Source organism: Pinus tabuliformis, chromosome 1_2, assembly GCF_031772625.1.
Source record: "Pinus tabuliformis cultivar Carrire ecotype Pingquan chromosome 1_2, CPIR1, whole genome shotgun sequence".
NCBI lineage: Eukaryota > Viridiplantae > Streptophyta > Pinopsida > Pinales > Pinaceae > Pinus > Pinus tabuliformis.
The window spans coordinates 1,128,261,531-1,128,277,071 of NC_142298.1; positions in this window are offsets into that span (position 1 = coordinate 1,128,261,531).

Consider the following 15,541-nt stretch of genomic DNA (forward strand, 5'->3'; position numbering starts at 1 on the left):
GGGTACCTGTGTATACGCGACTTTCGTATGCTGAACCAGCGTGTATACGCTGTTTTATCTAGGCCAACCTATGTACAGATCTAGAAATGCTAACTTAAAGCATCACACTTATTTCAGACTTCATTCATACCCAGATCATCACATTTACATAGTAAAAACATGCATCAGTATTCAGATCTAGAATGTTCAAGATCAAACCACATAATGATACTTTACTTCAAGCCTTAAGATCTTGACCCATCATTAGATCTTATTCTTCATCAAGTGCTAAGGTTCATAATCGATCCAGCTATGCACCATAATCCAATAACCTGTATGGTAGATCTTATTCTTCATCAGATATTCAATACTTGAGTGCCTTTGCCTAATGATCTTCTCCTCTTTTATATTCTTAGGCCTTACTCAATACCATGGACCAAAACCACTTAAGACCAATACCTTGGACCAAATACCTGGGGTCAACACTTTGGACTAGATACCTTGGACCAATACCATGGATCAAAATACCATGGGCCACATACCATGGACCAAAACTTAGTTTTCCAACATGTACGCACCTTTCCTTCCGTGAAAGTGCATGTGTACGCTGTATGTGCCTTTTGGTCTGCAAACCCATGTGTACATGTGGCTTGATCAATGGGGAACCTGCATATACCTCTCTTTCTTCATTCTATGAGTCTGAGCTGTGACCTGTCATCTGAGTGAGTTGCCATCAAGGACAACACCTGTGTCATAGTGCCAAATCTATGTCATAATGCCAACAATCTCCCCCTTTGGACTTGATGGTAACCCTAAGTCACTCTCCCCCTTTGTCATCAAGGGCAAAGGGTTATGCTCCCCCTGAGTACATGCTGAAATCTCTGATATGCTGAAGTGTGTTGATTGAGCTCCATGCTCGAGTCCATGCTCCCCCTGAATATAAGCAAGGTCTGCAAAAAGGTGTTCTAAAAGAAGAACATGACTTTATACATACATCACAAATGACCTTCCTATCACCAATGACTCATACATACATCCATTTCCCAACAAAGTGGGGATATACCAAGTTTGACACATCCACCCATCCAAGTGGGGATATACCAATTGTTTATACATGTCAAACAAGAACATTACATATGTTGTTTCATGACCTTGACATTAAAAGTTATACATGACATAGAGACCAAATATCTCAAACAAGACCATGATAGTCATCAGCATCTGTCATTAGCAGCATCTGTCAATCACCATTCAAACCAGCAACCATGATCTCCCCCTGAATCTGTTCCACCTGAATCAAAACAACTATGAACTTGTACTAATGATCTTCTAAGATAATTCCAACAATGCATTATTAGAACTATATGCTCCCCCTGAACCTGTGCCAAATGATCACTGTCAAACCCATATTGGATTCCTTTCATCCTAAGTCTAGCCCACTGCTTCTCTTCAAACCAACATATATGCGACTGTATCCACAAAAACTGGCGTATGTGCGGGGATACGCTTCATGAAACTTGCGTACAACAACTTTTCTCTGAAACAGATAAGTTTTAACAGCAGGATGATGCATCAACTACTCCCAGCTTCTGTTTGAGATATTCAAATGTCTTTGGGCAGTGGTTTGGTGAATATATCAGCAACCTATTCTTTGGAGGAAACATACTCCAATTTGACCTTTTGTTCAAGCACTTGTTCAAATATAAAATGATATTTGATGGGTATGTGCTTGATCCTGGAATGCATGACTGGATTTTAGAAATACTGATGGCACTTGTATTATCACATAGAATGGAGATGGGTGGAGTACATGTGATTTGAATGTCTTGCAATGTTTACATCATCCAAAGGAGTTGTGTGCAGCAAGATGCAACAGCCACATATTCTTCTTCAGTTGTAGATAATGCAACTGAACTTTGTTTCTTGCTAAACCAAGACACTAAGCTGGAACTCATATATAATGCACCACCACTAGTGCTTTTCCAGTCACCAACGCTTCCTGCCCAATCTGCATCTGTATATGCATGAAGAGAAAGATCTGTATCTCTAGGATACCATAAGCCAAAATTCTGTGTTCCTTGAAGATATTTGAAAATCATTTTAACTGCCTGAAGGTGTGATTCCTTTAGATTTTCTTGGAATCTTCCAACTATTCCTACTGCATGCATGATGTCTGGTCAGGTATCTGTTAGATAAAGCAGACTACCAATCATGGATCTGTAAGTTGGTTGATGTATTGTTGTTGATTCATCATTTGAGCTGAGACTGCATCCTATTACCATTGGGGTACATACCGGTTTAGATTCTTCCATGCCATACTTTTTCAATATATGTTTAAGATATTTGGTTTGTGACAGAAAAATACCATCTTTATTTTGTTGAACTTGTAGACCAAGAAAATATGTAAGCTCACCAAGCAAGGACATTTCAAATTCTTCCTACATTACTAAAGAAAAATTCTGACTCATGGCTTCTTCATTGCTACCAAAAATGATATCATCAACATACACAACAAGTATTAGCAATTTATTATTTTCAATCTTTGTATATAAATTGCTATTAGCTGATCCCTTCGAAAAACCTTGTTGATGGAGATATTTGTCAAGACGGTAATACTAGGCCCTTGGAGATTTTTTTAGACCATAGAGAGCCTTTTTGAGCCTGCAAACAAGTTTTGCATAATTTCCAAGAATGAATCCATCTAGTTACTCAATATAGACTTCTTCTTCTAAGTCTCCATTAAGAAAGGCAAATTTTACATCCATTTGGTATACTTTAAAGTTCTGAAAGCTATAAAGAGCAAGGAACATTCTTATGGCTTCAAGTCTAGCAATAGGTGCAAAAGTTTCTTCAAAATCTATACCTTCTTGTTGAGCATATCCTTTACAAACAAGTCTGGCCTTGTTTCTAATAACTTCTCCATTTTCATTCAGCTTATTTTTGAATATCGATTTAGTTCCTATGATATTCTTATCATGAGGTCTAGGAACTAATTCCCAAGTATTATTCTTTTCAATTTGCTCAAGTTCTTCATTCATGGCCTTGACCCAACATTCATCTTTGCATGCTTCATTTACATTTTGAGGTTTGGTGGAGGATAGCAATGCTAGATAGCTTGAAGCTTCTGCAATAGTTCTTCTTGTCTGTACACCTGCCTCTTTCTATCCCAAAATTTGAGTCTCTGGATGGTTTTTCTGAACATACCTGGACAGAGTCTTTTCTTCTCCCGTTATCTCTTCTTTAGGTGCTTCATTGGTTTCTTCTTCAAAATCAGTGTGATTTGATGTGGGAGGATAATCCGCATCTTCTTCATAATCTTCGGTTTTTAACTTGTTTTGGATTTTTTCATGTTTCATCAACCACAACATCAATACTTTCATCAATTTTCCCAAGTCTTTTATTATAACATTTATATCCTTTACTTCGGGAAGAGTAACCAAGGAGAATACCTTCATCTACTCTGGGTTCAAACTTGCCAAGATTTTCATCAGTCCTTTTGATGTAACATTTGCTTCCAAAAACTTTGAAGTATTTTACAATAGGATTCCTACCATACCAAAGTTCATGTGGAGTTTGGGTGCTGTTTACCCGAACATTTGTTTTGTTGAGAATAGTGACGGCAGTGAATGCAGCTTCACCCCAGAAGGTTGGAGGAGTTCCAGACTCATCTAGCGTAGCACAATCCATTTGTTGAACAGTTCTGTTCATTCTTTCTACCACTCCATTTTGTTGAGGAGTCCTTGCGGTGGAGAATTCATTTTTTATTCCATGCTCTTCACAAAAGTCAAAGAATTCATCCGAGGTAAATTGCCCTCCTCGATCAGATCTCAGGCATTTGATTTTACGATCTGATTCATTTTCAACCAACGCTTTGAAGGCTTTGAACTTTTCAAATGCTTCATCTTTATGCTTTAGAAGTCTTATACAACACATTCTGGAAAAATCATCAATGAATAGTATAAAGTATTCTTCTCCACGAGGTGACTTTTTCCTTGATGGTCCACATAAATCAGTATGAACAAGTTCAAGAGGCTTACTAGCTGATCCTTTCTTTTTAGGGAAGTGCGATCTGGTTTGCTTACCAAATTGACATAATTTTCCTATTGTATTTTCTGGAATACTGATATCAGGAAGATCACAAACAGCTTGGAATCTGCATGCTTTTCTTATTTGAGAAAAGCTTAGATGCCCTAATCTTCTGTGCCATAGCCATTGTTCATCATTTTTGCTTAGATAGCACTGTTGTTGTCCTCCCTTGAGTATGTATAAGTTGTTAGGAGTTCTTATACCTTTGATCACGGTTTCTCCTGTATCAAGCTCACGAACAACACATCCATTTGGTCAAAATACTACTTCATTTCCTTGATCACACATTTGACTGACACTCAACAGGTTATGTTTTAGACCATCAACATACATAACATTCCCAACTTTAAATTTTTCTTTTAAGAAAATAGATCCTTTACCTTTTATGACAGCAGGAGTGTCATTTCCAAATGAGACCTTCTATTCCTTTTCTAAGGCATTATATGAATGAAGCTTTTCTTTGTCACCTGTCATGTGTTTTGAGCATCCATTGTCGATATACCACTGATTTTATTGTCCTTCTGCATACAAGGCTATACCACATATTTCTGTTTGTGGTTCTTTCTTTCTCCATATTTTGGGACTCAATGAAGTTTGCTCCTTCTGAGATGTTTTCTGAAATTTACTCCTGCATTTAGATTCTTCATGACTGAAGTTGTTACAGATAGAACATTCTATTTCATTTTCAAGAAGATAAAAGTTATTGTAGTCCTTTTCATGATCTCTGTCACATTCCTTTGATTTCGTGCTTCTCTAGTCATGATGTTCTGGTAAGAAACACATTGAGAAGCATTGTGTCCAAAGTTATGACATGAAAAACATTGGCCATTAAAGAAGTTCCTACGATTATCGAATCCACTGACTTGGTGATTGTAGTTTCCATTGACATTCATTCTTTAAGCAAATTGAGTATGATTTACCTGAGGTTGGTTGTAGCTTCTGTTCATCCTTGAAGTAGATTGAACCCGATTTACCTAGTGATCTGCTTTATGCCTTTGCTGATGATTGTCAAACTGTTCACTGCTCTTTACTGCATCAAGATAGCTTTTAGTGGAGGTTGACGACTTCTGTGCTTGAGATGCTTCTTCAGTATATCCAAGACCTATCTTTATCAAAGGAGAATGCTGCACTTTGATAATTTCATTTAAAGTTTCTGATCCTTTAGCAAATCTGAGATTGAGAGCTTTTGTTTTCTCAATATCTTTTCTTAGACCCACAATTTCACATTCTAGTTTTTCATTGTGTTTTTCTCTTTCAGCAAGTTGGAATGTCAGAGTATCTATAATCATATTCTTTTCTTCTAAACAGATTTTTAGTTTAGAGATTTCTTCATAAAGGTCATCTTCATCTAAAGCATCCAAGAAATCATCATCTTCAAAAGCCATCAGAAGTCTATAGTCATTATTGTTTTCATCTTCATCACTATTTCATAAACCATCGCTATCTTCATGCGTATAGTAGCTCTTCTTACTTACACTTTGTTTTCTATTCCATTTTGCTGATTCCTTACCTTTATCAAGCTTATCTTTATGAAGACATTTGGCAGCATAATGACCGACTCTTCCATATTAAGCAAAACATTTGAAAGGTTGTTTACCTCTGAATCTTCCAAATCCCCATTGAAGGTTCTTGACAAAGTTTGCTTCTTCCTCTCCTTCTGAAATATGTCCTAATTCATTGAGTTCTTCTCTTCCTGAAGCTTTGAATGCGGCTTCTCTCATATCTGATGGACCTCCTTTTCGCATTTCGAAAGCAGTCAAGATTCCATGCAGTTGTGTCATAGTAATAGTCTAAAGATCCTGCTTTTCTTCTATGGCATATACTTTTGATTCAAACTTAGTAGAAAAGGATCTTAAAACCTTTTCAACTAAAGCAACTTATTTTATCTCTTCACCCAAGTTCTTCATGCAATTAACAATCTCATCTATACATAAGAAGTAACTAGCTATACTTTCATTATTGTGCATTTTGAGAGTTCAATATTGAATTCTGAGAGTTTGCAGTTTTGCACGTTTTACCTGATTGTCTTCTTCATAGCTTAGAATGATCTTGTCCCATATTTCCTTGGCATTTTTGAGCTGCATAAATTTGACAAATTCTAATTATGACAGACTCCCCAATAATGTATTGACAGCTTTGGCATTGGTTTCATATTTCTTTTTACTTACCATATCTGTAGGAATTGCTCATGGAAATGTATATCCTCCTTCCACGATTTCCCAAACATCTATTCCAAGAGATTGAAGATAGGTTGTGGTTCTTACCTTCCAATAAACAAAGTTGCTCCCATCAAATATTGGTGGTCTAATGGATCCCTCTCTTTCGTAGTTTCTCATGATGATAGATCTTCCTTCAAGTGATCAAGCTTCTTCTAAAGGACCTGCTCTGATACCAATTGTTGGAAATAATACCGAGAGGGGGGGGTGAATCAATCTTTAGCAACACACAAATACCCAACTGTGCCCTGGATGACCTAGATATACATTGGTCTTGCTTTGATCAAATATTATATTGCCTGCTTGGAGAAATATCCACCAAAACATTTTCGGGAACTGAATGACTAGTAGAGAGGGCACTGAGGTGAAGCAGATGCGGCGAGTGATGAGTGACTGAAAGAAAGGGCGCTATTGTGAAGCGGATGATGGAATGATTAGGGCACTATGGTGAAAGAGATGAAGGGACCAGAAGAAGGGAATGATGTAGGGAGTATATCCTGATAATACTAAAACAGTAGTGAATACTATGTTGCATCAAAGAAAGAATACACGGAGAACTATTAAGAGCGAGGAGCTGGTAATATGATACTGATGCATTCTTGGTATGACAGATTTTGTGAATAGCTGAGGGGTTGTCATTGAACTCGCAGCAAAACGACAGGATACCCGTATTAATGATAGAATCTGGCTGTGGGATTGTGATGAAGGAAAAATCGCATGAAGGGAATCTCCCTTTCATTTACAAACTATCGATCTTGGACCTATGGGCCCACAAATCTATCGGAAGCATTTAAATAGTGCTTTTGCCTCAAAAACCTGGGACAACACGAATTACTGGAATACCCAGAAATATATGGAAACCCGACCATGAACGCCTAAGGCTGGATCTCAAATAGAATAAACTTGCATCCATAAACTTCTCGGGTCTGCTATTTCCCAAGCCTTTCCGCTGTTCTTCAATCTCCACCGTCCATTTCATTCTCCAATCCAACGGCTCACAATAACCCCTGAGCATCGCACATCGCAACCCACATTTTCTTAAGCCATGGTTCATGAACTCATGACTATTGCGATGCGATATTCCTCCAATGATCCTCCACCATTCGATCAACTTCATGATCCAATGGTCGACGCTTCATCACATTCTTGGTTAATCACAATATCGCATATTTGGCTCATCGCATATCACATATCGGCTCATCGCATATCGCATATCGACTCATCGCAATAGCGCAATCTCGCTTCATCGCATATCACAGTTTCCACCGTCCTCCAGCCCTTGACTTCTACAAAATGCGATTAGTGATCTGGATTTGTTTCATTTATCAATGGAATTACGCTACACATCGGTTTCCTGCCATACTCTACATTCACACTGTCATCACTCCATATGACAGTTAACTATGATATCTTTGGATCACCATCGATCCTTATAGTGATCGATGGTCGATCAACAATCCGATAACACGAGAATTAACTCTATCATATAAACGATAAGTAAACATTACTCAGACACACAAAAATCCACATAACACACATATACTCATTATACAGAATTAGATTAGAGACTAAGGCATTTCAGCCTTAGGAACAAGTTCTCCTTCGACTACATTTTGAATCCACATGTTGTTTACACAAATCTCTATCTGTCGCTCTATATCTCTCTCTCCCGCTATTGAACATGCAAGTTCATCATTTATAAGAAAACATTGGATCGGATCACTGGAAGGATCTGATCAAATCATCTCCATGATTTCCTCTCACAAATCACTCAACAACCCCTAAATCTCTCTATATGCATACATATGGAAGATTACATTAAATAAGTCTTCTAGAGACTTTATCCATTCCATCATTTAGCTTGGTTTTAACAGAATTTTTCTCCTGCTTTGCTCATTTTTCCACATCTCCTCCTTTCTCCGCTTTGGATTCCTCCCTTAATGATGAGTGCTTGGATGTTCCTGCATCAGACTCCTGAGGCACAAAAATTTATGACCTCTTGGTCATATGCTTCTCCTTAATCCCATAGCAATTCTACCCACTTCCTCAGTGGAACTGCTTTCATGATCTTTTGTGAGATGCAATCAAACCTCTGCAGTAACAATCTTCTCTGCTACATGATACCTCACCAAGCTTTCTCCTCTAAGCTTAGTCTTTCGGCATCCTTCTAGTTCTCTCCTTTGGAACCAATTAAGCACTCCTTGCTCTAGGTTTGTTGCAAGTTTTCTCACCTTTTGTTGCCGCTATCTGTACGATAGTAAAGACCATAAACCTGCCATACTTTAACACAACTGTACCTCCTTCTCTTTTTGCTTGCACTCCTTATTCTACATGAAATCCCTTTTACGCAGGAAAACCTTTCCCTGCTCTGATACCACTTTGATGAAGGAAAAATCACACGAAGGCAATCTCCCTTTCATTTACAAATTATCGATCCTGGACCTGTGGGTTATGGGCCCACAAATCTATCGAAAGCGTTTAAATAACGCTTTTGCCTCAAAAACCCAGGACAACACAAATTATTGGAATACACAGAAATATATGGAAACCTGACCATGAACGCCTAAGGCCGGATCTCAAATATAATAAACCCACATCCATAAACTTCTCGGGTCCACTCTTTCCCAAGCCTTTCCAATGTTCTTCAATCTCCACCATCCATTTCATTCTCCGATCCAACGGCTCACAATAACCCCTGAGCATCGCACATCACAACCCGCATTTTATTAAGCCACGGTTCATGAACTCATGACTATTGCAATGTGATATTCCTCCAACGATCCTCCACCGTTCGATCAACTTCATGATCCAACGGTCGACGCTTCATCGCATTCTCAGTTAATCACAATATCGCATATTTGGCTCATCCCATATCACATATCGGCTCATCGCAATAGTGCAATCTCACTTCATCGCATATCGCAGTTTCCACTGTCTGCCAGCCCTTGACTTCTGTGAAATGCGATTAGTGACCAAATCTTGACCGATCTAGATCTGTTTCATTTATCAATGGAATTATGCTACACACAGGTTTCCTACCATACTCTACATTCACACTATCATCACTCCATATGACAATTAACTATGATATCTTTGGATCGCCATCGATCCTTATAGTGATCGATGGTCAATCAACAACCCTATATCATGAGAATTAACTCTATCATATAAACTATAATTCAACATTACTCCGACACATAGAAATCCACATAACACACATATATTCATTATACAGAATTAGATTATAGACTAAGGCATTTCAGCCTTCGGAACAAGTTCTCTTTCGACTACATTTTGAATCCACACCCTATTTACACAAATCTCTATCTGTCGCTCTATATCTCTCTCTTCCCCTATTGAACACGCAGGTTCATCATTTATAAGAAAGCATTGGATCAGATCACTGGAAGGATGCGATCAAATCCTATCCATGATTTCCTCTCACAAATCACTCAACAACCCCTAAATCTCCCTATATGCATACATATGGAATATTACATTAAATAAGTCTTCTAGAGACTTTATCCATTCCATCATTTAGCTCAATTTTAACAGAATTTGTCCCCTGTTTTTCTTGTTTGTCCTCATCTCCTCCTTTCTCCACTTTGGATTCCTCCTTTAATGATGAGTGCTCGGATGTTCCTGCATTAGACTCCCGAGGCACAAAAATTTATGACCTCCTGGTCATATGCTTCTCCTTAATCCCCAAGGTAATTCTACCCACTTCCCTAGTGGAACTGCTTTTATAATCTTTTGTGAGCTGCAATCAAACCTCTGCAGTAACAGTCTTCTCTGCTACATGATACCTCACCAAGCTTTCTCCTCTGAGCTTAGTCTTTTGGCATCCTTCTAGTTCTCTCCTCTGGAACCAATTGAGCACTCCTTGCTCTAGGTTTGTTGCAAGTCTTCTCACCTTCTACTGCCGCTATCTGTACGATAGTAAAGACCATAAACCTGCCATACTTTAACACAACTGTACCTCCTTCTCTTTCTGCTTGCACTCCTTCTGCTACACGAAATCCCTTTTACGCAGGAAAACCTTTCCCTACTATGATACCACTTTGATGAAGGGAAAATTGCACGAAGGCAATATCACTTTCATTTACAAACTATTGATCCTAGACCTGTGGAGTATCGGCCCACAAATCTATCGAAAGCATTTAAATAGCACTTTTGCCTCAAAACCCGGGACAACACAAATTATTGGAATACACAGAAATATATGGAAACCCGACCATGAACGCCTAAGGCTAGATCTCAAATAGAATACACCCGCATCCATAAAATTCTTGGGTCCACTCTTTTCCAAGCCTTTCCCCTGTTATTCAATCTCCGCTGTCCAATTCATTCTCCGATCCAACAGCTCACAATAACCCCTGAGCATCACACATCACAACCCGCATTTTATTAAGCCATGGTTCATGAACTCATGACTATTGCGATGCGATATTCCTCCAACAATCCTCCATTGTTCAATCAACTTCATGATCCAACAGTCGACGCTTCATTGCATTCTCGGTTAATCACAATATCACATATTTGGATCATCGCATATCACATATCGGCTCATCGCAATAGCACAATCTCGCTTCATCGCATATCGTAGTTTCCACCATCCGCTAGCCCTTGACTTCTGCGAAATGCGATTAGCGATCAAATCTTGACCGTCGATCTGAATCTGTTTCATTTATCAATGGAATTACGCTACACACAGGTTTCCTGCCATACTCTGCATTCACATTGTCATCACTCCATATGACAGTTAACTATGATATCTTTGGATCGCCATCGATCCTTATAATGATCGATGGTCGATCAACAATCGGCTAACACGAGAATTAACTCTATCATATAAACGATAAGTACACATTACTCGGACACATAGAAATCCACATAGCATACATATATTCATTATACAGAATTAGGTTATGGACTAAGGCATTTCAGCCTTAGGAACAAGTTCTCCTTCGACTATAGTTTGAATCCACACCCTGTTTTCACAAATCTCTATTTGTCACTCTATATCTCTCTGCCCCTATTGAACACGTAGGCTCATCATTTATAAGAAAACATTGGATCGGATGACTGGAAGGATCCGATCAAATCCTCTCCATGATTTCCTCTCACAAATCACTCAACAACCCCTAAATCTCTCTATATGCATACATATGGCAGATTAAATTAAATAAGTCTTCTAGAGACTTTATCCATTCCATCATTTAGCTCGGTTTTAACATAATTTGTCCCCTGTTTTTCTCGTTTGTCCATGTCTCCTCCTTTCTTCGCTTTGGATTCCTCCTTTAATGATGAGTGCTCGGATGCTCCTGCATCAGATTGCTTCACTATTGGCTTGACACAAGAAACTGAATACTTATGCCTTTTTATCATTCACTGCATCGATATTTAAGCTTGCCTTGAAATTACTGGGCTTGTTGATGCTCGCTGATATGTATGTATTGTTGCTGATGGTGATCATTCGACTACGATTTTTGAACCCATTAGTTTCATGTAACTTAACCCTGATATGACATATAACATCTCAACTCAGGCGGAGAGGATATTTGTGATCCTTGGCTTGCGAGCTTTGGATATTTTTGGATTTTGTTTGGATTTTTTGCTTAGATTCTTGTAGATAACATTTGAGTGTCTCTGATAATAAATCTTCTTTATGATGTGTTGGTGTACTCTCCCTGTTTGATTGATTTTGATCATGCTTTTTCCCATGTTTTTCATGCCTTTTCCCATTTTTCTTTCCTCTTTCATCATGATGAGTGTTGTGGATTATGGGATGGAGAGACAATAAGTTTCATTGTTTTCCTTTACACTTCCTACTGCTCTTTCTGTGGCCTTATTTGCAAGGATATCAACCTCTTTATTATGAACTCTCAAGACATGTTTGAAGTTGATCCTCCCCAATCCTTTTAAGTTCAGTCGAATCCTCTGATATATTCTATTGATAGTAGTGTTACTGGGATTTTTTCCATTAACCATTGCTTCAATAACGATTGCAGAATTGCCAATTATGATAGGATCTTTGATTGCTTGTGTTTTTAATATCCTTGTGCCTAATAAAAGATTGTAAGCTTCTGCTTTGTTATTTGTGGTTTCTCCTAAGCCCCATTCGTATGAAGCAATCTTTTTCCCATCCGGATCTCTGATCACTCCACCTGCTCCTGCTTTTCCTGGATTGTTCTTCGAAGCCCCAACGAAAATAAGATTGAAACTAATTTGATTTTTCCTCCACTCTTCTAGTTTTTTTTTGCTCATCCTTAGTTTCCAATTCTTTGCTATAGGGGCTCTCTTTGGTCCTCCTTTCCCATTGTTTTCCAAAATTGCTTTACCAAACCAATCTCTCTCCTCTTTCTGAAGGATGTTTTGGTCCACAGTTGGCATTCCTTTAGATTTTATAATTTCTGACACTAAACTCCATGTTTTTGAAAGAATTTTACCTATTCTTGGATTTTGATCTTTGAAATACTTTTGTTTCTAGTTAGCCAGATCTGCCAACACAATACTGCTGGGAGGCATTTCCAAATCTTGATTATTGTAACCTTATTTTTTTTAGTAAGGATAGTTCTTCTCCCATGTTTTATGAAAATCTGAGAGAGTGTTTGTGAAGTTTAGATTAATTTCCAACGGGCTTGTAATCTGCTTCCAACATTCTCTAGCTAACCTGCAATCCAAGAAAAGATGTTGAATTGACTCTTCCTCTGTCATACACATGACACACCTAGATGGACCTTGAATTCCTTTTTTTTTAAGTTATCCAAAGTTATAATTTTCCCTTTAAGGAGAGTCCATAAAAATGCTTTGATTTTAGGAAGGCATTCAGTTTTCCAAATCACTTTCCATAGACTCCATTCCTGCTGATTTTGTTGTTCTTGAAGGACTTTATACCCTGTTTTGACCGTGTATGCTCCACCATTTGGATCCCACACATATTCATCCTCTTCCTCGATGTTTATGGGCGCTGCCCCTTTGAGGCAGTACTTTAATCTCTCCCATTGTCCTTTTAAGTTTTTTTGAATTATTGGGTTTTACCATTCATGCCAATTCTATTGTTCCCATGATGAGATTGAATGTAGGGTGTTAAACCTTATTTCAGCCATCCAAATTTGTAAGCCTTGTAGGTCTCGTTGAAGATTTAGGGGCTCTTTTCCCAATATTCGATCCTCCCAAATTGCCACAGATTTCCCATTCCCTGGATTTTTAGAAATGTGATTCCTGATTAGGGGAATTATCTTCTTTACAAGTTTCCAAACTTGCGTGCAAGGCCTAACAGGGATGAAGTCTGTTAGAAGCTTTGTTCTGGAGTGATTCAAATCTTTCATGGCAAGGGTTTTTTTCCACCAACTTTCCCTTCCGACTATCATTCTCCATATTATTTTCATCCCTAGAGCAGCGTTCATTAGGCCTGGCAAGCGAATTGGGAGACCTCCCTGTTCATATGGAAGTGTGACTTGATCCCATTTTACCAGAGTGAATTTTTTATTCTCTTTCTTTCCTCCCTGTCATAGAAAGATTCTTATGATTAGTTCCATTTTCTTGTGTGTGCTTTCCGGAGCCAAGATGATCACATACTGATATATTGGGAGGGCTGACATTAGTGCCTTGATCATAATCACCCTACCTGCCATATTAAGCCACATCATAACCCAATTTTGGATTTTGTCCTTCATTTTTTCCACTTGTTTACTCCAAACTTCCATTTTTACATTCTCCTTGGCTATTGGGAGTCCAAGGTATGTAAAATGCGTCCATCTTGCTTGTGTTGGGATTTCAAAAATTTGTGAGATGTTCTGCATTATTCTTGGAGGAGTATTCCAACCATATATTCTACATTTTGAGTTGTTTAACAACCCTCCTGAGACCTGAAGAATGTCATCCATGACTTTTTAAAATCTTCTTGCTATTATACTTGACGCCCCTCCCAGTAAAAGAGTGTCATCAGCAAATAGGGAATGATTTATATTTTTGACACCTTTTGCTATTTGAATTCCTGTGATTTTTTTTCTTTCCTTTGATTTTCCAATGCTGCACTTAAAGTTTCAGCCATGATAATATATAGAAAAGGGGATAGAGGAGATCATTGTCTCAACCCTCTTGAGCTCTGAAAGAATTTGCTGGGTCTTCCATTTATTAGTGGAGCTATCCAAGGGGTTGAGATGCAAGCCTGTATGGTTTCGATTATTTCTTGAGAAAATCCAAACTTTTTAAGGACTGCTGCTAAATATTTGTGGCTGACTCTATCAAAGGTATTTGCCATATCTAACTTTACAATAATTCCTTACTCCTTCCTTTGAATGCTGCTATGGATTGCTTCCTGGACAATAATCACATTGTCTATTATTTGTCGATTGGGGACAAAGCCACCCTGATTTTCCGAGATTAGTTCAGGAAGAACTCTCTTGATTCTATTTGTAAGAAAATTTGTAAGAATTTTATAAGAGGAATTACAAAGAGATATTGGTCTGAATCTATTGAAGGTTGTTGGGTTGGATTCTTTAGGGATAAGGGCCAGATATGAAGATTTTGTGTTTCCTCCCATTTTTTTTCTTTTTGAAAACATTTTTTGTCATTCTCATGAAGTCTTTTTTGATGATATTCCAATGTTGTCTATAGAAGGCGATTGTGAACCCATCTGGCCCCAGAGCCTTGTCAGGATGAAGACTCCATATTGCTTCCAGCACTTCTTCTTCAGAAATTTCTTTGTTAATTTCTGAGTTTTGTTCATCACTTATTGTTTTTTGGATGTGTTGTAAAAAATCCTCATTGTCTACTGGTTGTTCATTTACTGTTAATAACTCTTTGAAATGGTTATGTGCTGCCTTTTTTAATTCCTCTACTCCCTTAATTTCTTGTCCATCCACTTTAATTTGATCTATCTGATTTTTGGCACATCTGATTTTCATTGAATTATGAAAGAAGATAGAATTTTTATCCCCAACTTTCAGCCATAAACATCTAGACTTCAATCTAAGCTCTTCTTCTTCCTTTTTGTTCTGCCTGTATATTTCCCAAAATAATTCCTTTTCTTGCAAATAATCCTATTTGTCCTCCTTTTTATTTTCCTTTTCTTTTTGTATTCTGCCATTTTTTTTTGTAGCTCTATTTTCCTTTCTTTTTTTTAATATCATTCTCTCTTGCCCTTTTTTTAGATTCATCCTAAGATTTTTCAACTTTGTTTCCCATACATAATGAGGGGACCCTGTAATGCTTTGTGCCCATCCCTCTTGTTGTAGCATTTTTTTGTTTTGATA